The 21,506-nt window shown below is 36.2% G+C and overlaps 1 protein-coding gene across 8 annotated transcripts in view; it reads left to right on the top strand.

The window, feature by feature from the left end:
• The window catches only part of LOC129745400 (RB1-inducible coiled-coil protein 1), a 76,630-nt gene that overhangs the window by 14,643 nt on the left and 40,481 nt on the right, over positions 1-21,506 (top strand). The window contains exon 1 of one of the 8 annotated variants that reach the window (XM_055738460.1): positions 9,556-9,765. The exons of the other annotated variants lie outside the window; for them this stretch is intronic. The gene's annotated coding sequence lies outside the window, so the exon portion shown is untranslated. Of the gene's footprint in view, positions 1-9,555; positions 9,766-21,506 lie in introns of those variants that run through there. 8 annotated transcript variants of the gene reach the window in all.

Genomic DNA, 21,506 nt, shown 5'->3' with positions numbered 1-21,506 from the left:
AAAATTTTTTCCGAGTTGGTCAATTCATAAAATTATGTTCAAAGCGTATCATCCTCAAAATGCATTGATCAGATATGCTGTCTAGTCAGCCATTTCGTCAAACATCCGCATTTAACCCGATAGGCCAATTTAGGGAACCTTTCCCCTTCTATCATTTGAGCTCTCCTCCCTGTCAGAACCAAATCTACCATTACTTCCTGGATGGGATAAAGCTCTGTGTCATAGATTGCAGCCAAGTCTGACCTTTCCGATGCCCAAATACCATTCCGGATAGCACTCTGAACTGTTCCGAGTATGACATTAGCACAACATCGGACATCTTCTCGTCTGTGGAGCTTAACTGCCACCATGGTCCAGATTTAGCTGGTTCACTTCCACTTCCTAGACAACAATTTGCAGAAACACTCTTAATTTTGGCACCAATATCTTGACATCACAAGCGCTCAAAACTCTCGTATTTTTCGACCTTGAATCCTTAAATGGGTCCTCTTTCCTTGGTAAGCCAATGTGAAGTTCTGCTGAAAAAACACCAACTAAAACCACCGTGTCCACAGTTCGAGGACATGCCGTAGAACTATTTTCGATACGTAAATTGATTGATCTACACCTCTTCAAGGTGTTCGGTTGGTCTTCACCAGGAAAGTACGGGCGATTCCGACCCAGATCTTTAATAAGACAGATTTCTGTCGTCTTGTGGCCTTTAATACGTTTGCATAGGTTCGTGATCATTCTGGCAACCAAAATCTGTAGTTCTGTTTTTCCACGAACCGCTGACCGGCGATGAATTCATCGGAAAAAAACACGATATTCTCCAAATTTTTCATGCGCGGACCTCGTAAGCTGCGCCTTCGCCCTTTCTACCCGCTTTTGCTTCTGTTCAAACGAGAGGTCTTGAAATCTTAGGATCTTGTAAGGCTGGGTCTAAAGATTATCTTCGAAGATCCAACGGCGATTTTGATCCGGTGTTTTAAAATCTATCGCCAGTTTAGTGTTACTACGCCAAGAATTTCTCTCAGGGTGCTCTTGATGATATTCACCATGGTAGGTGTCGCAACTGTAGCTTGACGATCCCCACCATACTATACTTGGGTACTTTTGATCCCCAGGTATCTTCCAAGTGCGAGCCAAAATAAAAAAAGTACATACACTCATTGGACAACTTACGAAATATGTCTTTCTACCGTTTCACAGTCTGGAACTAGGCAATCAAAGCACTACGTTAAGGTTCGAGGACTATTTTTACAAAAAAAAAAACACTTGATTACAAAATTAACAAAACTATCCTCTGACATCTTAGACATAATGTTAACAAGGTGACAAGGTGTCATCTAACTCGGTTTTGTATACTTCGTAATAATCACTCCCAAAGTTTTGTAGCAGTTCAATTGCCGTACCCTGTACTGTCATAAATGGGTTTTATGTTCCCCCTAATTTTACCCTCTCAGAGTCGTAGCAACAGGTGCAGAATCTCAATCTAGCTGTACGGAATTAGTAGCGCCCAGGGATGAAAAGATAGACATTTAATGTCTTCAGCAACATTCTTCAGTTTTACATGGAGCATATCCTTGTATCAAAATTTTTGCCGAGGGGTCCACCGATTGCGAGATAAAAATGCTAACTTTTTTGTTTTTCAAATTAGGGTTTTTCTGTCTTCGACAAAGTTGTTTATCTTTTTTTTTTTTAAAACGAACACACACATATAGGATCTCAGTGAAACTTTATATTTCTTTGAAGAGATCTAAGTTTTACTTAACCCTAAGGCGTACATCTTTCAAGGATATCATGGCTAGCATCTTATAAATGCTAAAACCACCAGACCACAGAAAGAGTACTATGTGTGCCGTGATCGGGATTCGATCTCATGGACTCTGGCTTAGAAGACTGGAACGCTATCCTCTAGGCCACGCCGGCGGCTATCTCTGATCAAAATACATAAGTTTGTTGAATATGTCAAAGCCCTATCACATCACCCTCAGGAGTTTCAACTGAAAAAAAAATCACTTGAAAAAACAGTTTTTTGAAACGTTGTAGTTTGGATAAAATGGTTCGCTGTCTTTGAAACAAAGTTGTAACAAGCCACGATCTACAATTGTCTCATACATTATGATGGGTTTAGAAGTTGCTGAAGCCCTATAGAAAGCATTGAGTGTATTTTATTGGCAATTTTAAAAGGCTCGTCAATCGAAAAGTGCACATTTTCGCAACACCCCCTTTTTGTGATTATTTTTGATAAGCGGAACCTATTCCATTTGAAATTAGCGGGGATATCGGTGGAACTAGTAGAGATTTGAATGATTGAAAATGCTTTTTTTTCATTAAAAAAACAGTTTTAGTAGAAAAATCGTAACATAAACTAAACAATATCAAAACTAGCTTACTACTATAAGTAACAAAACTTCTTAGTTTATCTGTTAAGGTTTGATTACGTCGAAGACATCAAAGCCCTAATTTTGATACTAGAATATGCTCCATGTTAAATTGAACAATATTGCTGAAGACATCAAATGTCTATCTCTTCATCCCTGGGCGCTATTAATTTCGTTCAGCTAGATTGATGTTCTGCACCACTGTGCAGTGTGTATTCATGCCCTCGTTGATCTTATTTACACTTAAGCTGCTAATTGTTGATGTATGGTTGGCTCCACGATTATCCCGAAGGTAAGCCTTAAACCCTGGTTTAATGGATTGAACCCGAGTCGGAATTTTATTCGTATATTTTTCCGTCTCATGTCCAATATTCCTGGCAGCAATATATGCGGTTGCGGACTAGGTCAGAATGACATCGAGCATGTTGTTTGGAAGTGTGAGACCACATTGTCGCCAGAGCGAACTTCATAGATTTTCTTCATACTAAAAAAAAATACGGTTCAAATTATTTGTCACGGTTTCATAGGATTTTTCCTGTTACACGGCTCATTAGGGCGCACACGTTCTTCGTCCTTCGTTCTAGCTATATTCTTCCACAAGGTTTTCATCTGACTGATGTCTTTGACAACCTTTCCCTTTGCCTTTAGTTTTTCCTTCATATTTTTCAGTATTTTTCAATAGGGAACTGGGGATAGTTGGGTGGGTAAGGGCTTTTTAGAACAAACTAGACCCCTTTCTCTGCATACCTTACTTGAACGATTTTGCTGTAATGACAGCTTGCCAAATCTGGCCAAAATATTACGGGATGGTTATGGGATCGAATGAACGGCGAAATTCGGTTTTGGAGACACTTTTTCTGGTATAGTTCCGACGTCATTGTCTTATTTGTTAACGAAAATTTTTATTTTTGCCACAGCTGCAAATGCCCTGCCAAATCATAAATTTTCGTGCAAATTGGTCGACAAAAACAAATTTAAATTTGGCTGGATCATTCCCCTGAGGCGTTATCAAGTAAAATTTTTGACCTGGGATTTGCCCCCCGAATTCAGCCTTGACATAGGTTTCATCGTCCATCAGAAGACACCCGTCGAACTTGGTCAGCACCTGGTCGTATAGCTTCTGAGCACGGATTTTGGCCACACTATTCTGTTTTATGGTCCGATTTGGCTGTTTGCTAGCTCGATACGACTTGATTCCTTCCCGGAGTCGAATTCTCCTCAAGGTACTATTGGCCGGACCGAGTTTTCTGGCCAAATCACGGCCCGAAAGATTGGAATTCCTCTTAATCCTCTTCAAAATCTTACAACCAAAATCTTTCCAGTCGACAGTTCCATCCGACGATTGGCTTGAGGCTTCCGAATCGTCGTCAATGTTTCCTTATACCGTTTGATAACGCGCCATACGGTATTTCTGGGCAATTTCAGCTGTTTAGCTATCCTAGATACAGACCACATTGGATTTTCCAAATTACTCTGCACAATTTTTTTCCCTTTTTTTCGGCTTCCATGTTGGTTGTTTACAAAGTACCGTGACCGGCCCTAATTCTGCGCAGTCCCAAACTCTGCGCATTTTCATATTCAAACAGAAATATTTCAAGATGTGATGAACAAAATATTCATGAAAAAAGCTGAATCTCTTCTGTTGCTGTTTATCTTCAAAATGCTTGCAAATATTTTGAAATCTGATGAATTGTTTGCGAGAAATGAAATAAATCAAAATAAATGTAGTAAGCAAACGTTGAAAAATGGCCGCCGTTAGCAGTACAGCTTAAGTGTTATGAAAACGAAAAGATCAAATGAAACAGTGTTAAACAGAATTTTTCTAATTTAAAATGCGTTTAGGTGAAAGATAAAATCATTCTGAACATAACTGTCAAAAAAATTTCAGAAAAAAATGGTTTTTCAAATAAAAACAATGATTAAACCAATGCGCAGAATTTGACACCATTTGTTTACTTATGTTCCTAATGCGCAGAATGAAAAGCACCGGAGAGAACTGATGTTAAAGCTGCAAGGAATTGAATGCAGGGAGTTAGAAGACTTTTAATTACAGTTTTCTAATAAGTTTTATGAAGATAGGGTATCCGTAAAGTTGTTGGAAGTTTCTTAGGAATCCCTTTAAATCTACATGTTTTGTCGACAAAAAATAGAAAATCTTGATTTGCGTTCTCTATGGTGTTCGCGTGTTAATCGTTCAGTTCCAACTGTACAGACTGTTCCGACATACAGAAGCAGTTCCGGCGGTCCACAAAATCGCCCCAACTGGGAGAAGCTTCTTTCGATTCACCCGCTCACTCACACTCGTTGACTAACTGAAACTGACTGATAGTAACAGGGTTGCTAGCGAACCGGGAAAACCGGGAAAAACTTTGGAATTTCATCACGTCACCGGGAAACCGGGAAAATACCGGGAAATTCGGCACCTCACCGGGAAAATTGACATGTTTGATATTTTCTCATAAACGCTTATTTTCGTTCATTAGTAAACAAACGAAGTTTGAATCGCTTTTTTAACTAATTGCGGAGAAATATGAGTTATCTTGTTTTTTCGCTCTCCGCAAGCAAATAATTTGGCAGCGTGAAACGTTTTTAAGCAGGGTTACACTTCTTTTTCACCAGAAAAAGATATTGGTTAAACAATGTTGTTGTTGTGTATTTTTTTTAATTGGCCTGAAGAACGAAGCATTACATTGCAAGTGTTAAGTTTTTTAATTCTACATTAAGCTGTTGCTTGAAGTTTACGAAATCTAAGGTCTTAACCTTGATAAAAAATAATATTTTACACTCAAACAATTAAAGCTCAGTCCTGTCTTATACACGATTTCTATTTCGACAGCAGTTAGGCATTTTGACTACTGCTATCATATGCGTCGATCGATTATCTTCGTAAAATTTTTTGGAAGAGAGATAAAAGTCTAAGGAATTGAATGTTGCTCTTGGTTTTTTGGAAAAAAACAACTGCAAAATTGTTTAAAAATCGGATAGCACTTAGGTCGTACTTTTACCCCACCATACTCGACCTTTTTTCTAGAACTCTTGGAAAATTCTAAAAAAATTATATCGGCTTAAAAGTACTACATTATAGTTTCAAGATCAATTTAACCGGACTTATTTCTTCAAAATTGTTTAAATTGTGGAGTTCGTTCGATTTGTTAAAAAAAATTCGTGAAAACCTGTCAATTTGATACGAAAAGACTACGTGTTAGAAGACGCCGAAGTGTTTGTCATGATTTCTAACCGTTTAACAAGTTTTGGGATACAATTAGTAGAAATTTGAAGCTGATTCGGAAAAATCAGCATTTATAACCGGGAGAAAACCTGGGAAAACCCGGGAACCTTTGGAATTCCAAAACGAAAAATCGCTAGCAACCCTGAAGATTCTAACCTTTGCTGAAAATAAATAAAATTTTCCAAAAAAAAAAAAAAACAGTAAGAGATGAAAAATTTTCGAATCAAATTTGCTTGATGCCGACTTGAACTAAATTTATGATTTAAGTTTGAAATTTGGCTTTGAAAAAAGCTGAATATTAATAATGCTAAACAATACACCGAAAAAAAAAAATGCAGATTTTTTAGATGAAGATCAGGTACATGTTGGAAAATCCTGTGGATAATTTTTTTTTATATATAATAAGAGATATTTTGCATGAATCAACAACTAGAAAATTAACTCAAATTCTACTTTATATTTGTGATTTTCAGCTGAATTGTGTGTGCAAACTTATTCTGATTAAAAACTTTGGAATCTGGAAATTGAATTAACAAGCAAGTTTTTGAGTTTATGTTCTCTTGAATTTTTTTACAATTTTATGTTGATTGAAAAAAATCATTTACGAGCTAAATCTTTTTCTGAATTTTAAATCTGAATTCTAAACCTAAATTCAAAAATTTTTATTCTGTTTCCGAATTTCTATTTTTTTCCAGGATTTTTCATCCTTTAGGATGATTCATCCCTTCTGCCGAATTTCAGTGCGATTTTCGAAATGTACAAAAAATACGAATCTTAATTCCAGATCAGAATTTCATGACCCAAATCTCAGAGCCCTGACTGTTTTATGAATCTGATTTGAAATGTGAATTTCGAATGATGAATCAGAATCTGTTTTTCAATTTTGGATCGCCACTTAGAAGCTTTAAATGTATGAATTTTGTGTTCAAATAAAGTTTAAGAACTTCGAATTTGAATATAAAACAAATTTCTTCTTTTTCCATATTCGGAAAACTATTATCAAAATATTGAAAATGCATTTGATTTTCGAAAAACATGATTCAAATATGATATGAAATGCAAAACCTAATTCGAACAAAGATTTCAAAGCAGCTTTTCATTCCTAATTTCTTATGATTATTCAATCTGAAAATCAAGAATCCTAAACTTGATACAAAATCGAAATACGAAAATATGTAAAAATACAATTTTGGTTATAGGAATATGGACCAAAACCTCTAAAATGGGTTTAATTTAAAATTTAATATTCAGACCTGAATTTCTATGATAAGCCAAGATTTCATGATGGCCAAGATTTCATTGGAAAAGCAAAATTTTGCACGGGTTTGTTTTTATTCTCATTCTTAAATAAAAATAAAAAAAATAAACAAATTGTGTTGTAATTTTTTTTTATTTATGCGTCCAAAATTTTTGAGCAAGTTTCAAAAAATTATCATGAAAGGTTTTTTAAGTTTTTTTTTAATGTGCAATTCCTATGTTTTGCCTGGATTTGGGCGACAATTTTGAAGTCAGATACCCGGATTTTGCCAGGTTTGTATATAAAACAGCCTGGATACGTGCTGAAAAAAAATCTGACAACCTTATTCTATGATCAGGTCAGAAAATTTTGAAAAACTGTACCAGAATTTTGAACTTGAAATGGATGTTTGAGGTTGCCGTATTAGTTTTTAGTTCAGATAGTTACTCTTGAACATCTTTGCTCTATTAGCATAATTTGATTATTTTTTTTTTTGTTTCGATTATAGTCGTTTTACCATCTTTATGCATGCATTCGCGACTTTATCAACGTTACAGTTGGCGGAACGTTATTGAGAAACTATCCGGTACAACTGTGTTCGATGTTTACTCTTGGGCTCGAACTCGCGGACATCGGCTCAGGAGACAACAGACTTGCCAACTGAGCTATATCACAAGCCCATAATTTGATTATGAATTTAAAATTTTGAGTGCAGAGTAGAATACCTCGCTTGCTTTTTTGGACCCTCATGGGGGGGGGGGGGGGGGGGGTTTAACCCCCAAAACCCCCCTTGTTCCTACGGCCATAAATTTTCGTGCAAATTTGTCGATAAAAACAAATTTAAATTTGGCTGAAACATCCCCCTGAGCCGTTGCCAAGTAAAATTTTTGATCTGGGATTTGCCCTAAGTCAGCCTTGACAAAGGTTTCATCGTCCATCAGAAGACACCTGTCGAACTTGGTCAGCACCTGATCGTAAAGCTGTTTGCTAGCTCTATACGACTTGATTCCTTCCCGGAGTCGAATTCTTCTCACGGTACTTTAGGTAGCACCGATTTTCTGGCCAAATCACAGTCCGACAGATAGAAATTCCTCTTAATCGTCTTCAAAATCTTACCACGCAGTTTCCGGTCGACAGTTCCACTCCGACGATTGGCTCCAGGTTCCGAATCGTCTTCAATGTTACCGTTTGATAACCCGTCATACGGTATTTCTGGGCAATTTCAGCTGTTAAGCTAGCCTAGATACAGACCACAACGGATTTTCCAAATAACTGTGCACAATTTTTTTCCCTTTTTCCGGCTTCCATGTTGATTGTTTACAAAGTACAGTCGATAGGCGGAATGTCAGAAATACATACGTGAAGCTGACAAAACTCCCGACACGTGGGCGCCAAGAACCTTCCAAATCTGTCCAACAGGAGCGCCACAATATGAGCAAAAGTTTTTTCCAATTCCAAATGAAGCAAGCTTTATACCTTTTCCTAAAAGCTATTTAACTTTTTCGATAATTCTTTTTATTTTCATATTACCCTATCTATTTCCCGTTCTCTTCAAAAAAAATGATGATCTAAACTTAACAATTGCAAACACATGGAACGAGTTTGACCGCGACCTTTTCGAAACCCGAATTGTTTATGAACATATTTGAGACTCCAGGAGCCTTTAGTCTGAATTCTTGGATTCGTAAAAGTTTCAGTCGAATGTGAACTTTGAGTGAAATTGATGAAAAAATAAATCGTTTACCGAAAATATCATAATTTTAGATTTTTTTTGGTACATTAAATACCGAACTCTTCCCGGTTTCTTTCAATTACTGTGTGACCTAAATTGTAAATTACGTTTCAGATAGGCAAACAGGTTGTCAAATGTGATCATTCATAAAGCAGACCAATAAGTTTTTTTTGCAATACTCTGCTCGTATGATACAAAGCTATGTCAACAAACTCGAGCGTGTATGAGCCACATATTACTAAGCACTCGAGCCGTATTTGCCGGCTACTGCTGCTGCTTTTTCTGCTGTAATCCTCCGTCTAGGTTGAGTTATTGTTTTTCTTCCACATCCAAGTTTCCACGTTGTTTTTGTCAGCAGGACAAAGAGTTAGGGAACCACTACGGCCCGGGTTTGTTTTCGTGAATGAGATGCCCTACAGAGTGGTGGGTGTGTTGGTTTGGTCGGAAAAGTTTGTGCATCGCCTAAATGCACTGGATCCGGCTTAGTTATTGCTCATCATTGGATGCAGTCGATTTTTCAGGTAAAACGCAGAAAACGAGAAGGATCATAGCTGAGCTACCTTTTTGTTGAGGTAAAAAACACAATTTTCGACGCAGCTTGCAACGATCTTCTGTTGTTGTTGTCGTCGTCGTCTGCTAGGGCTTTAGCTTTGTCGGTTTGTCTGCTCGTCTGACGCGATTTGAAGACGCCACGGGCCATTCGATGAGTGGCTGCTAGAGCTAGCCGACATCGACGTCGCTGGACTGCGGAATTGATACGTCATTCATCGTTTCTATCTACGTCTACCAACAAAGTTCAAAATAAACGTGTGCGATGGCTAGGAAACGCTCTAGAACGTTGGCCATTCACCAGTCAGCGTTGTCAGAGAATAAATCGACGACGAGTTGCCGGCGAGCGGTAATTTTCGAAACGGGCATGTGTGATATGGATCCGAAAACAAAAAGTATTCTTATCTAGTTTGGTTCTCCGTTCGCCGCCGATGATCGTTGATGTGTGTTTAAATTTGTGTGTATAGTTTCGAACATTTATAGATCGGGCGATTATTTGGGCCGAGAGGCTTTAACTCTTGAGGAAGTAAACTGCCCCAGGTCAAGGCCAACAGGAATCTGGTCTGCGGGCGCTTGGCGTGTTTGATTGGCGAACGTTGACGCCGTCGTGTGATATGTAACTTCGATGGATAACTAGAGGTGGTCGCGAAAGGTGCGTTAGAATGACAATCAGGTGATTTATTTCTAGAGCTACGATGGAATCGGTTCGACTAGTTTAGTCATTAGTTGGTCGATCGGCCGGCCAGCCGAAGAAGTATAACTGTGTCGTGTCGCGTGTTCCAATTTTCCTGTGAATTGGAAGAACTGTTTAACATTTCATTAAGTGATATGAAGCAGGGCAAATGAGTATCCTTTCGCTAGGGAAATCAAGGAAAAGTTCAATCACAAGTTCTGTGCAATTTGCTGCGAGCTTCATGTATCGCCAATAATCTAGAGTGTTTAAATCGAACAAAAAAAGTTTTCAATGTGTAATAAATACATTGTCGATACATATGAATTGTACCTGTGGGACAAACTTGAAAGCACAGCAAGGATGATTCATGGTTTCTTGGATGATTCCGATTTCCTTGTACCGTTGTAGAACTGTTTCTTATCTGATGACAGTTTTTGGAAAACAAGTGTTCTTACAACAAATCTTGGAACCCATTTCTAGGATAAGTTTATTAACTTGTTTAGCCAAATGTTTAATCTGCAGGAAGGAAAAAACAGTGAATAAAATTATCTAACAGTACAGTTTCTTTGTAAATTGATCATTCGATCGTGGAACCTGTTCAAAATTAATCAGATTTTCTGCAATTAGTTACTAGTGACATAGTCTTCTACAGTTTCTGATGTATATGGCACGAAAAATAAAACCAATTAATTAATTAATTATATTAGCTTGAGGATAATGAGTCCACATAATAATGTCAACAATTCTTCGTACACAAGTGTTATATGATCATAAAAAGGGGGTGTTGCGAAAATGTGCACTTTTTGATGGACGAGCCTTCCAAAATTGCCAATGAAATACACTAAATGCTTTTTATAGGGCTTCAGCAACTTCTAAACCCATCATGATGTATGAGACAATTGTAGATTGTGGCTTGTTACAATTTTGTTTCAAAGACAGCTAACCATTTTATCCAATCTACAACGTGTCAGGTTAAAAAAAACTGTTTTTTCAAGAGATTTTTTTTTACTTTGACTGTAACTCCTGAGGATGATGTGATAGGACTTTGATATATTCAACAAACTTATGTATTTTGATCAGATAAACAACTTTGTTGAAGATATCAAAGCCCTTATTTGAAAAACAAAACAAGTTAGCATTTTTATTTCGCTATCGGTGGGGCGAAATTTTCGGTATTAGAATCTGCTCCATGTAAAACTGAACAAAGTTGCTGAAGACATCAAATGTCTATCTCTTCATCCCTGGGCGCTATACATTTCGTACAGCTAGATTGATGTTCTGCATCATTGTTCACTGATTTATTTTCTTCAAGGACTGTATCAAAAACTCTTTAGCAACATTTTTGTGTGAATAAAAATGAAATAAGTTTATTATTTTTTAAATGAAGAGTTAATCACCGTATACGTATACCGTATTTATAGTAATTTATAAATTTATTGTATGAAATTATTTTATCGGCTTTATCGCTGAAATTTTATATTCTTTGAGAAAGAATATTTAAGAATTGAAAGATTATAGACGGATAGAAGATTAGAATAAGGTGAAAGATGTTGAAAATGAGCGGAAGGGAAATTTTAATTTGAAAAACTTTTCATCACATTTCATCGTGTTGTTCCTCACGGGCCTACTACCTTGCGGTGGTAAGTACAGATAGAATTGTAGCTACCGTCACACCTAGCTTGGTTCGTCCCACAAGCGGAAAACTTGCAGTACGAACGAACGAATTATTTTTATTTTTCCTATTCGGTTTATTGAAGGTCAGTATGATTAGAAACAATATCATGGTTAACATAAGTCAAAAAATATGTTATAAAGAATGATCGCAGTTTTGATAAAATGCCTTCCACCAGGTTTTTCACAGTATCTTTTGTGCATTTCCTGGATGCTGCCTTCCAATTTTTCTCAAATTCTTCCATGCTTTGAGAAACTGTCCTCTTCTTCTAAAGATCCTCTTCACAATCGCCCAGTATCGTTCAATCGGTCGAAGATCTGGACAATTTGGTGGATTGATGTTTTAATCGACGTATTGGATGTTATTGTCTGAAAGCCACTGCAGTACAGGCTTGGCGTTATGTGCAGATGCCAAATCCGGCCAGAAGATAGGGAGACACTGATGCTTTTTATAGAAGGGCAGCAATCCTTTCGTGAAGAAAATACTTGACCGCAAACCACACCCATAGAAGAGGTTGCAGAAATCCAATGCCTTTTTAGCAAATCTCTGTGCCGATAATGCGCTGAAATGTGCACTGTGCCGAAGATGATATGTTTGAAAAACCGTAACTGGCATAAGGACTCGGCTCCCAACCAAAATGATGCATGACCACTACATTCAAGCGAAACAAGAAAAACATTTTATGGGATTTCCTTCCTATTGGATAATTCATCCCAGAAACAAGAAAATAAAAGTATAAAGGGGAACATGCGCTATTATGCGCCACCTAAGCGAATCGCTGATTTTCTATGTATTCCACGTACAAATTGTGTTGTAAATGGGTGCAATCGTTGAAGAAAAGTGTTTTATACAAATTCCTATAATATTTTATTACTCAAATTGCTATAGTTGCTTCAAAAACTTGATTTTTAAAAACCATATTCAAAGTCACAGAACAAAACTGTGTTGCAAATACGCGCCGCTGTGTATTCAATATGCGCCTAGCAGCCGAACACACCCGAAAGCAGCCGAAGACGAAAAACACACCAATACTTACAGACACTTTGGCTGAAAAGAAAATCAAAATGGACTAATCAAAATTTTGAAAAAAAATGAGAAGTAGATTTTTTGGGCTGAATTAACGCTCAAAATATGGTTTTATACTTTTTGTTAATTTTCAATGAAAATTGGCCTTTTTGAAAAATTAATGCTATTTTCAGCCTACTACGATTGGCGCGTTATAACGAGCGCATGGGCCGTGATAGAACATACCCATAAAAAGCATACCTTTGCGAATTCAGTATGATTTTTTAGCATAAAATCATAGTTTAGATTCTCCTGTATCGATGTGTCAGAAAATATTGTCTTATTCGTTTTTCTCTGCATGGTGACACCTTATTGAAAGTGTTTTAAAATTTAGATCAAAATGATAAAAAACCTAAATTGTGAAATTATCACGACACAGGGGCATTTTAAGGAAAAATTCATACTTGCCATGACCAATCACAGCATTTAAAACAAATTGGTAATATTTTGCAGGCTTAAAATGTTCCAGATTCTTCAAAACAAAGGTGGCGCGTATTAGCCACATGGGGCGTTATATGAACTTTTCCCCAACTACAGCGCCCGTAGTGAGAGTCGAACTCAAATCATCATTTTTATCATCTTGCAAGTCCGACATCCTAACCAGTGTGCTATTTGAGCTTCATGCAGGAAGAGGGATATTTGTCATAGGCTTTCTGCCACCGTACAATCACAAAAAATCGCACAACGGTGGCTTCCCGGCGTTTGGCCGCCTTTCAAGGTAGTCCTTTGTCTTGCGATGGAAACGGGAAAGGGAACGGGAGTGAAGGAACGGGAAACCCATTGAATGAGAACTGTGCTTTGCTTACTGCCTGCTATTACATACACACGCTACATATACACAGCTGCTAAAGCCGGGCAGCTTGGCCAGTGGTTTTTTGGCGGTGAATTGAAGCAATGTATTTTTTGTTGCTTTTACTGCATACACACGCACAGCTTGGCCGTGGTTGTTTGCCGGTGGATTGAAGGGATTGAATTAGAAGGATGTTTTTGTTGTTGCTTTTGCTACATTCACACGCACAGTGCTCGGTTCGCTGGCTGTCTGGTGTTGGCCGGTATTTATTTCCATCCTTCTTCGTCTTGTGATGCGATAGGGAGGGACGTGAAAGCGTTTTTATTTTGTTTCTTTCAGACATACGCAATTCGGTTAACTTGGGAGATTAATGCCGGTGGGAGCAAATCGAATCAGCACCGGTCGCGTTATCTTCTTGTACCAATGATGCTATGTAATTGACTACACGCCCTTGGCACAGAGGCTGAATTTTGGGTGCACAGGTACAAATAGCTTGCCATACTAGAACCTTCTGCCCACATTTTTCTATCGCAATCGTGCAGTCGGCATCATCCACCTCCTCGTCCATCGATTTCGTGTAGAATTGTGGCCCGGGAAGCGCTCTTGAATCCTGTTTGACGTAGGTTTAGTCGTCCATTAAGATGCACCTGTTTGCGTGCCCTTGTTTTTGATCGAGATTGTTGCTCTTCTGATTTTTAGGTGCCTTCCGCTTCTTGTACGTCTTCAAGGAGTTCCTGCCCTTGATTCTCTGAATCATCGCAATGCTGGTTTTGAGTTTTTTAGCCATATCACCCATTGATACCGATCGGTTACCTTTGATATGAGTGACACCTTTAGCATCCAACTGGGGCTGACTGGAACCAGGTTTTCTCCGGCATCTAGGCAGATCCTTCAAGAACGACACGTTGCCATATTTGTCGATGATATTGTTTACGCTTGTGATTTGGTTGTAGGTAACATCCTTTCAGCGCACCAAGTGTGCAGAAATTTCTTTCTAGTTTCAAGATCAATACGAACCATTTCGAAGATGATCAGTAAAACTTTAACGTATTAATTGGACGGAAGGTTGGTGAACAACAGTAAAGTTTTCTGGATGATTTCAGTAAACGTCCGAAATTTACTTTAAAGTTGACATAAAAAAAAAACTAACAGTAAATCAAAAAAAAACTGCTGGATGACTAACACTTTCAATTTTGGGAAAAACAACCTCAAAAACGATCGAGTTTTCCGGCTGCTCACCTGTTTAATGTACTGAGAGATTATGAGGTTGCAATCTGCTCTAAAAAACCAGGAAAGTTCACGCCGTCTCTCCTCGAAAAGATACGCTATATATTCACTACTTTATCAAGACGTAGCTTTCTATCGAGCAATGTGCAATGAGCAACATTGCTCGAAAGAAGGCAAAGGGAAGTCAGATTTCATTGCAAAGTTAGGTACGATGGAAGGCAACATTTACCAGCGTAAAATCGTACTTCTTGTCTCGGAGAAACTCTCTTGTCAACTGGCAGCACAGAAGGAACGAGGATGAATTGGGTCGGTGGTTACACTAGATGACCCAAAGGTAATCCTTAAACCCTGGTTTAATAAAATGAACCTGATTCTGGATTTTATTCGTATATGTATATTTTCCCGTCTCATGCCCAATCATTATTCCGCAAACTTTATAGATCACTTCAGTCCCGAGGGAAACCACCCGACTTTCCAGTGAGGGGAGGTGTTAGTTGTCATCTGTGATGGACTTGGACTACAAGTTGGTGACTACACAATGGTGTAAGGATTGTCCAGCTCGTGATAAATCCTGCTTACCATACCGTACATGGAGTTTGCTTTAGCAACGACTTGATCGATATATTTTGAAAAACTGAGTTTCGCATCCAACTCAACGCCTAGGTCCTTCACTGACGATTTTCTAGGAATGATACTGCTGCATTCGAAACGATATTCATGCAAGATGTTATTCATCTTCCGAAAAAAGGTTATCGTGCTACATTTTGAAGCATTCATTTTCAATCCAAAAGAGCTGCACTGCCGTTCTAAGCAAGAATGTCCCATGTGACTTTTGGGTCATTTCCACTTTTTTGCTGGAAACGGTCTCTTTTAGTGTTCACTTTCGAATAAAAACACAAACAAGTATACTTTGTTCTGAATTTATACGAAATTTTCATCAAGGTGGTTGTCTCTATGTTGACAGTTCTACGCAAGAATGTCACACTAGAGAAAATTCTATGAAAAATGTTATCAAAAAATAGTCTTAAGATGAGTTCAAACTGTTGAATTGAATGTTATTCACTGAAAAGAACACTAAAATAGAGGGCAGAGGAAGAGCGAGAAGCCTTGAGTGTTTTATTCAGAGAAATTTTCACTAAACACTTTTCGGTAGGCACTACTTACAGGATCCATACTCAACTATACATTTTTTATAAACAAAGAGGAACGTATTTCTAAAATTACGGCTTAGCATGAGTTTTTGGGAAAAAAATAAAGTTCGCGAGCTTTTAATGATAGAAAAATTGTAGCCGTGTGACAGTTTTTCGTAGAACTAGCATCGGCATGCGTTCTGATTCTACGCAAAAGTGTCACACGAAGCATTTTTGGCTCTAATTTGCTGTTTTGTTTTTGTAGGAAATGTAATTTTTTTGGCAGAAAACATTGTGAAATGAAAAACTTGAACTGTTCACTACGAAAAAAACTGTCGGTGAATTTTTAGTTTGAGAGAAAAATTGGAAATATAGCTAATATATCAATCGCGTTTTTCTCGTTTGCACGTTTTTCCACATGGGGCAATCTTGCTTAGAACGGCAGTGCAGCACTCAGAAAACTTGTATAGCGCGTTTTGCAGAGTCAAGCAATCCTCCTTTCGAACTGGAAGGAACATCCTCAGATCATCTGCTTATATCAAAACATACACGTCACGCAACACTCCGGGAAACTCGTTCTTTACAGTGATGAAAAGAAGGGGTTCCGAGTGACTCCCTTGTGGTACACCACTGTTAACCTAGAATAGGGATACCATACGTACTCTTTTAAGAGTACATGTACTGTACATTCTTGTGAATACAAAAGATCCAACTTTTTATGCATTCGTTGTACAGCACTTCAGTTTTGGTTCATTTGTTGAATGTTTCAAAGGATGGCTATCAATAGAAGGAATCCCGAGTACATTCACGATTTTAAACGGGATTCGTTCTAAATTAGCGCCTTTGAGTATGCAATACAGGGTGGTCAGTGAACCGGGAAAACCGGGATAACCGGGAAAAAACCGGGAATTGAAAATAGCACCGGGAAAACCGGGAAATAACCGGGAATTTGAATTCAAAACCGGGAAAAACTGTCACCAAAAAAAATCATTTTTCCTCCTCATATACTTACATACTTAATAGGAAAGTTAATCAAAATAGTTTTTTTCAGAAGCTTTAGATACAATTTGGTCAATTTTGTTCTGTTATGATTCAACAAGAGATGGAGTTGGATGTTTTTGTTGAGTTTTTTCTGTAAGTATTAGAAATAACCAGCCATGAGAGAAAACCTGTTTCAAATAATTAAATAAAAAATAGAATTTTGACCTTTTATCAAACATTCAAATACGAGATTCAGAAATAATATTCATATGTGATTTGTCGACTTTCAATGGATTATTGGTATACCTTTTTGGTCAGCAGTTTAACAAAAACGACTATTACGTATGATTCCAAGGATCGATCAAGGATTGAAACGTTGGAATGATAAATAAAAAGTCGTTGTGGGCTAATTAGACTGTTTGCCGAAAAACTATCACACTGAATTTATGTTCAAAATTTTGATATGAGTTCCAGAATTCAGATTCTTATCTTCGATTTGAATTCAAAGTTCAGGTAGAAAATTTGAATTAAGAGATCGGATTGAAATTTGTATTATTTATACAGAAGTATGACTCAAAATGCAGATGAAGAATTCATATGCAGAATTCAGGTTTAAGGGGAGTTTTTTGAGTAAAAAATCAGACTAAAATTTCAGCTTCAAAATCAGAGTCTGTTTTGAGAATTTTTGTGGAAAAGATAAACTTTTGAAAAACAAATCAAATCAATAAAATTAACCTAGATTTTAAAGTTAGAAACTTAGAATAGAAATTAGAAATTAAAATTCTTTTTTCAAATTACATTGAATTTTTTAATCCTAAATTCGAGATTTCTCAATCACTTCTATTTTAAGTAACATGTCGTTTAGAAGCTCTAAACCTCATCAGTTCTGAGTAAAATCGATATTGACAATTGATGAGCTAATAAATCTATATGAGGCCTTCAGAAGTCAAAAGGTTATAAGTGCAAAAATGTTAGATTTTGACTTAACACCGTCAATCTTTTATTCATATTTCAAACTATATTTTGTGGTTTTTTCAGATTTCAAGAATTTTATTTTTATATGTTAACATTCGAAAAAAAAAAGTATTTTTAAAATATACGGAAAATAACCAAACCTCACATCTTAAATGCGTGTTTTCTCGAAATTATTCCCCTTTGGATCAAAAGGTCTTACGATTTCTATAAACTTATGTTGCCCTCGAAGATTCAGATTTTTCCTAGATGTTATGAATCTCATAAAACAATGCCTTAGTTTTGGCGTAAAATTCTTTTAAATGTCTACGAAACTTCCGTGTTTTACAGAATCAATACAATTCACGATTTTCAATAAATTTTATGTGACAAAACATCTAAAATTTTGAAATCCTTCGAATGTTGTTTAGTTTTTCTAAAAAAAGTAATGAAAAAATGTATTTTCAAAGGTCAACAAAATCTCAACCAACTCTTTAGCTGAAAAAAGTTTATTGCTTAGAACCAGCGCCTCAAATAGAAAACATTTCTTTAATCTTGACTCTTCAGAAAGGGTAAATTTTGTAAACCTGTGTTAGCAATTGAATTTAGAATAAAATTTTGAAATTTAAATACGATTCATTTTCTTTCATCTTAAAAAATTGTAAAATGTCTTTTCTACGGTATAGAAAGTGTTTATCTGGGTATGTTGAAACAGGAAAATTGATTAAAATCTTGATCAGGAAAACCGGGAATTTTATTATGGACATCCGCTGGCCACCCTGAATGAACTTCCGGACAGTTGGTAATATGCATAACTACAATTTTCTTAAAAGCGCACGAATCAGCGATAATCTTCTAAAGAATAAAAAAAACCGCCTATACGAAAAACTCTTTTAAAAATGCAGTTATTTATTCAAACTTTGAGTAATCCAACTTAAAATACTGTGCATTTGTCATGTATGTCAAAAGTCTTGCAACAAATTGACGGTATTTGAATAACCTGAAACATCATAGTTTTTGAATAAATGGTGTTCGTCTTTATAATTTTGACTTTTTTTTCAATGTACTCTTTTTGGCGTTGCAGGATATGGTTACCCTAACCTAGAATACGCTCATCTTAAATATAGGTTTTTGACTACCGTTCTACGCAAGAGTGTCCCTAATGATTTTCATTTTTTGTTGGAAACGGTCTCTTTTAGTATACTTTGAAATAAAAAGACTTACAAGAATAATTTGTTCTGAACTTATACGAAATTTTCATCATGGTGGTTGTCTTTATGTTGATAATATTACGTAAAGTTACATACATATGAAATGCAGATTTATCAAATATCGCTTCTAAGATTATTTGTTGACAATTTATACAGTTGAATTTAATATTAACCAATGAGAAGACTCCTGATAAAGTGGGCGGGGAAGGAGGTAGGAGCCTTAAGTGCATGATATCAAAATAGCATGTAAACGTCCGAAAATTTAATTAAATGTATTTAAAACATTATGTCGAAGCTCTGATATGATGGAATTTCATATCTCAATTAGATAAATATGAACTTCTCCGAAAATTTGATTCACATAATAAAAAAAAACATCGATGAACTGAACTAGAACCAGGTGTAGCAATCTTGAATTTCTCATACTTAAACCCCTGAAATTCCTTACCACTTCTTACAAGTTTGATGCCGAAACTATAGATTTTTAGTAATGAAGAGGAACTCATTTCTCCAATTTATTGTTCAACTTGAGATTATAGTAGCCAGAACAGATCTAATAAAAGTTTTGAATACCTTGGATTTCTTGGAATATGTAGAACAAGACATTTAGCATGGTGAACGTGATGTAACACAATGCGGTTAACGTTTAAAATTTCTGGGAAATTAAGGGACAAAATACTTTGTTTGATTTTTTTTTCATTTAGAAAAATATATTAAACATTAGAAAGTAATAATATGGCAGCAAATCACGTAACGTGACTTGCGATATTTTCCTTCGTGCAGACTCCAATAACACTAGTTTACAGCATTTTTAAACTCATTAAACTGAAGGTCATTTCTAATGTGAAATCGGGCGCTAAATGAAATTCAAAAAAATCTCAGTAGAACCGTTTTTGAGTTATGCTCCAAATATGAAATTTCGGAAACAATAAAAAAGTTCTTGTACTAAGATTAAAATATCTCGGACGGCATAACAGTAATTTAAAATCCCTCTTTTGCATATTGAAGGTGAATAAATTTTCTATCGATCATCTGTACACTGTTTTTGCGTTTGACCAACAGTATTGTTGATATTAGTGATTTTATGAGAAAAAAAATTATAAAAAACGCATTTTTAGAGAAAATTTTGTTTCAACGAAAATTTTAGACTCGATGGTAGCATTTAAAAAATCTGATTTTCTTTTGCGCTTGAATGTCAATTTAAAACAAAGATTCCAAGTGGTTATTTATCAAAACCGGTTGAAAATTGAAGAAGTAATGGCTCCTTTACCATAATAGTATTTTTTGTAGTTTTTCATAATTTAACGAACCGCAGTACACAGTCACATGCCAAGTTTCAGGAAGATCTGACCATAGGGTGGAGTTGTTTGAGTCTCAAACGTGAATAAAATTTTGAGGTATTTTGCCCGGAAGGAACGAAAAATACTGTTTTTTCATCAATAACTTCTTTCATCACTAGCTGATTGTTTTTTATGGTTGATATTCTTAAGGCCTAAGTTGAGACAAATATTTCACCCGAAGACAGTAACTGTAACATTTTCGATGTTTTATTATGGTTTTATTATGGCTTTTTTTTTGTGCAGCTCGTTTTATGATGGTTTTATAATGGTCATGCAAAATGCATATATTCATGAATCGATAATCTGTTTTCAGAAAGTTTTGAAAACGCTCATAAATCTTCTATTAAACATACTGTTTTAGTTATTTAGAAAGAGTTAGGAATGCTATGTTTAAACTATAACAAAATACAAACTTAGAAGATTGCTCCAAGCTTTCTTTTGCATGTTCTATAATAGCACTCAGTGCCTGATTATTAAACCGCCTTAAAACTTAGTGACAGTTCTCGATCAAGATGTCAAAACAGGACACGCTCAGATTAGATAGCACATATTTGAATTGGAATCCCCATTTTTACACATTTTTGATAAGTTCTGTGTGTTGATTTTGAGTTAAAATAATAAAAAATTATAAAAATCTATGAAAACTTCGAATAACCGGAAGTGGAATGAATAACTCTACAATATGAGTATTAAGTAAAAGGGTTCAAATAGGAGGAACAAAATTTGTTGCTTGACGCAATCATTAATACAAGATGGCGGCTTCCGCTGTTATTTTCAAAACTGTAAATTACTGAAAATATCATGCAACATTCTTAATATTGTTATTAGGTGAAAGTAATAAACGAGTAGAAGTCGAATTTCGTTGTCCGTCGCCATCTTAAATTCCAAGATGGTGGCTACCACTCAACTTGAAAATGCTGTAAATGACTGAAAATCACCTCAAACACTTACAATATGGGTATTAGTTGAAAGAGATGAACCAGTAAAAGTCGAAGTTCGTTATTTGACGCCATCCAAATTCAAGATGGCGGTTTCCGCTGAACTTCAAAATGTTGTATATGACTTACAATCGTATGAAACCCCAACAATATTGGTATTGTGTGAAAGGGCTAAACGAGTAGAAGTCGATTTTCTCTTTTCGCTTTACTCTGAAATGCTGTAAGTGACTCAAAATCGCACAAAACAACCACAATACAGACTCCGATCGTTTTTGGCAACATTCGATTTTGGCAACATCCGATTTTGGCACATGTCCCTAAATCAAACAAATAACAGAAACAACATTACCTTATAGTTTTCGCTATAATAGGACCAATACAATTTAGACATATTAGCATGATAGACATAATACAA

Source organism: Uranotaenia lowii, chromosome 2 (assembly GCF_029784155.1).
Source record: "Uranotaenia lowii strain MFRU-FL chromosome 2, ASM2978415v1, whole genome shotgun sequence".
NCBI lineage: Eukaryota > Metazoa > Arthropoda > Insecta > Diptera > Culicidae > Uranotaenia > Uranotaenia lowii.
The sequence above is the reverse complement of the archived record's forward strand: the minus strand, read 5'-3'. Positions and strand labels throughout refer to the sequence as shown.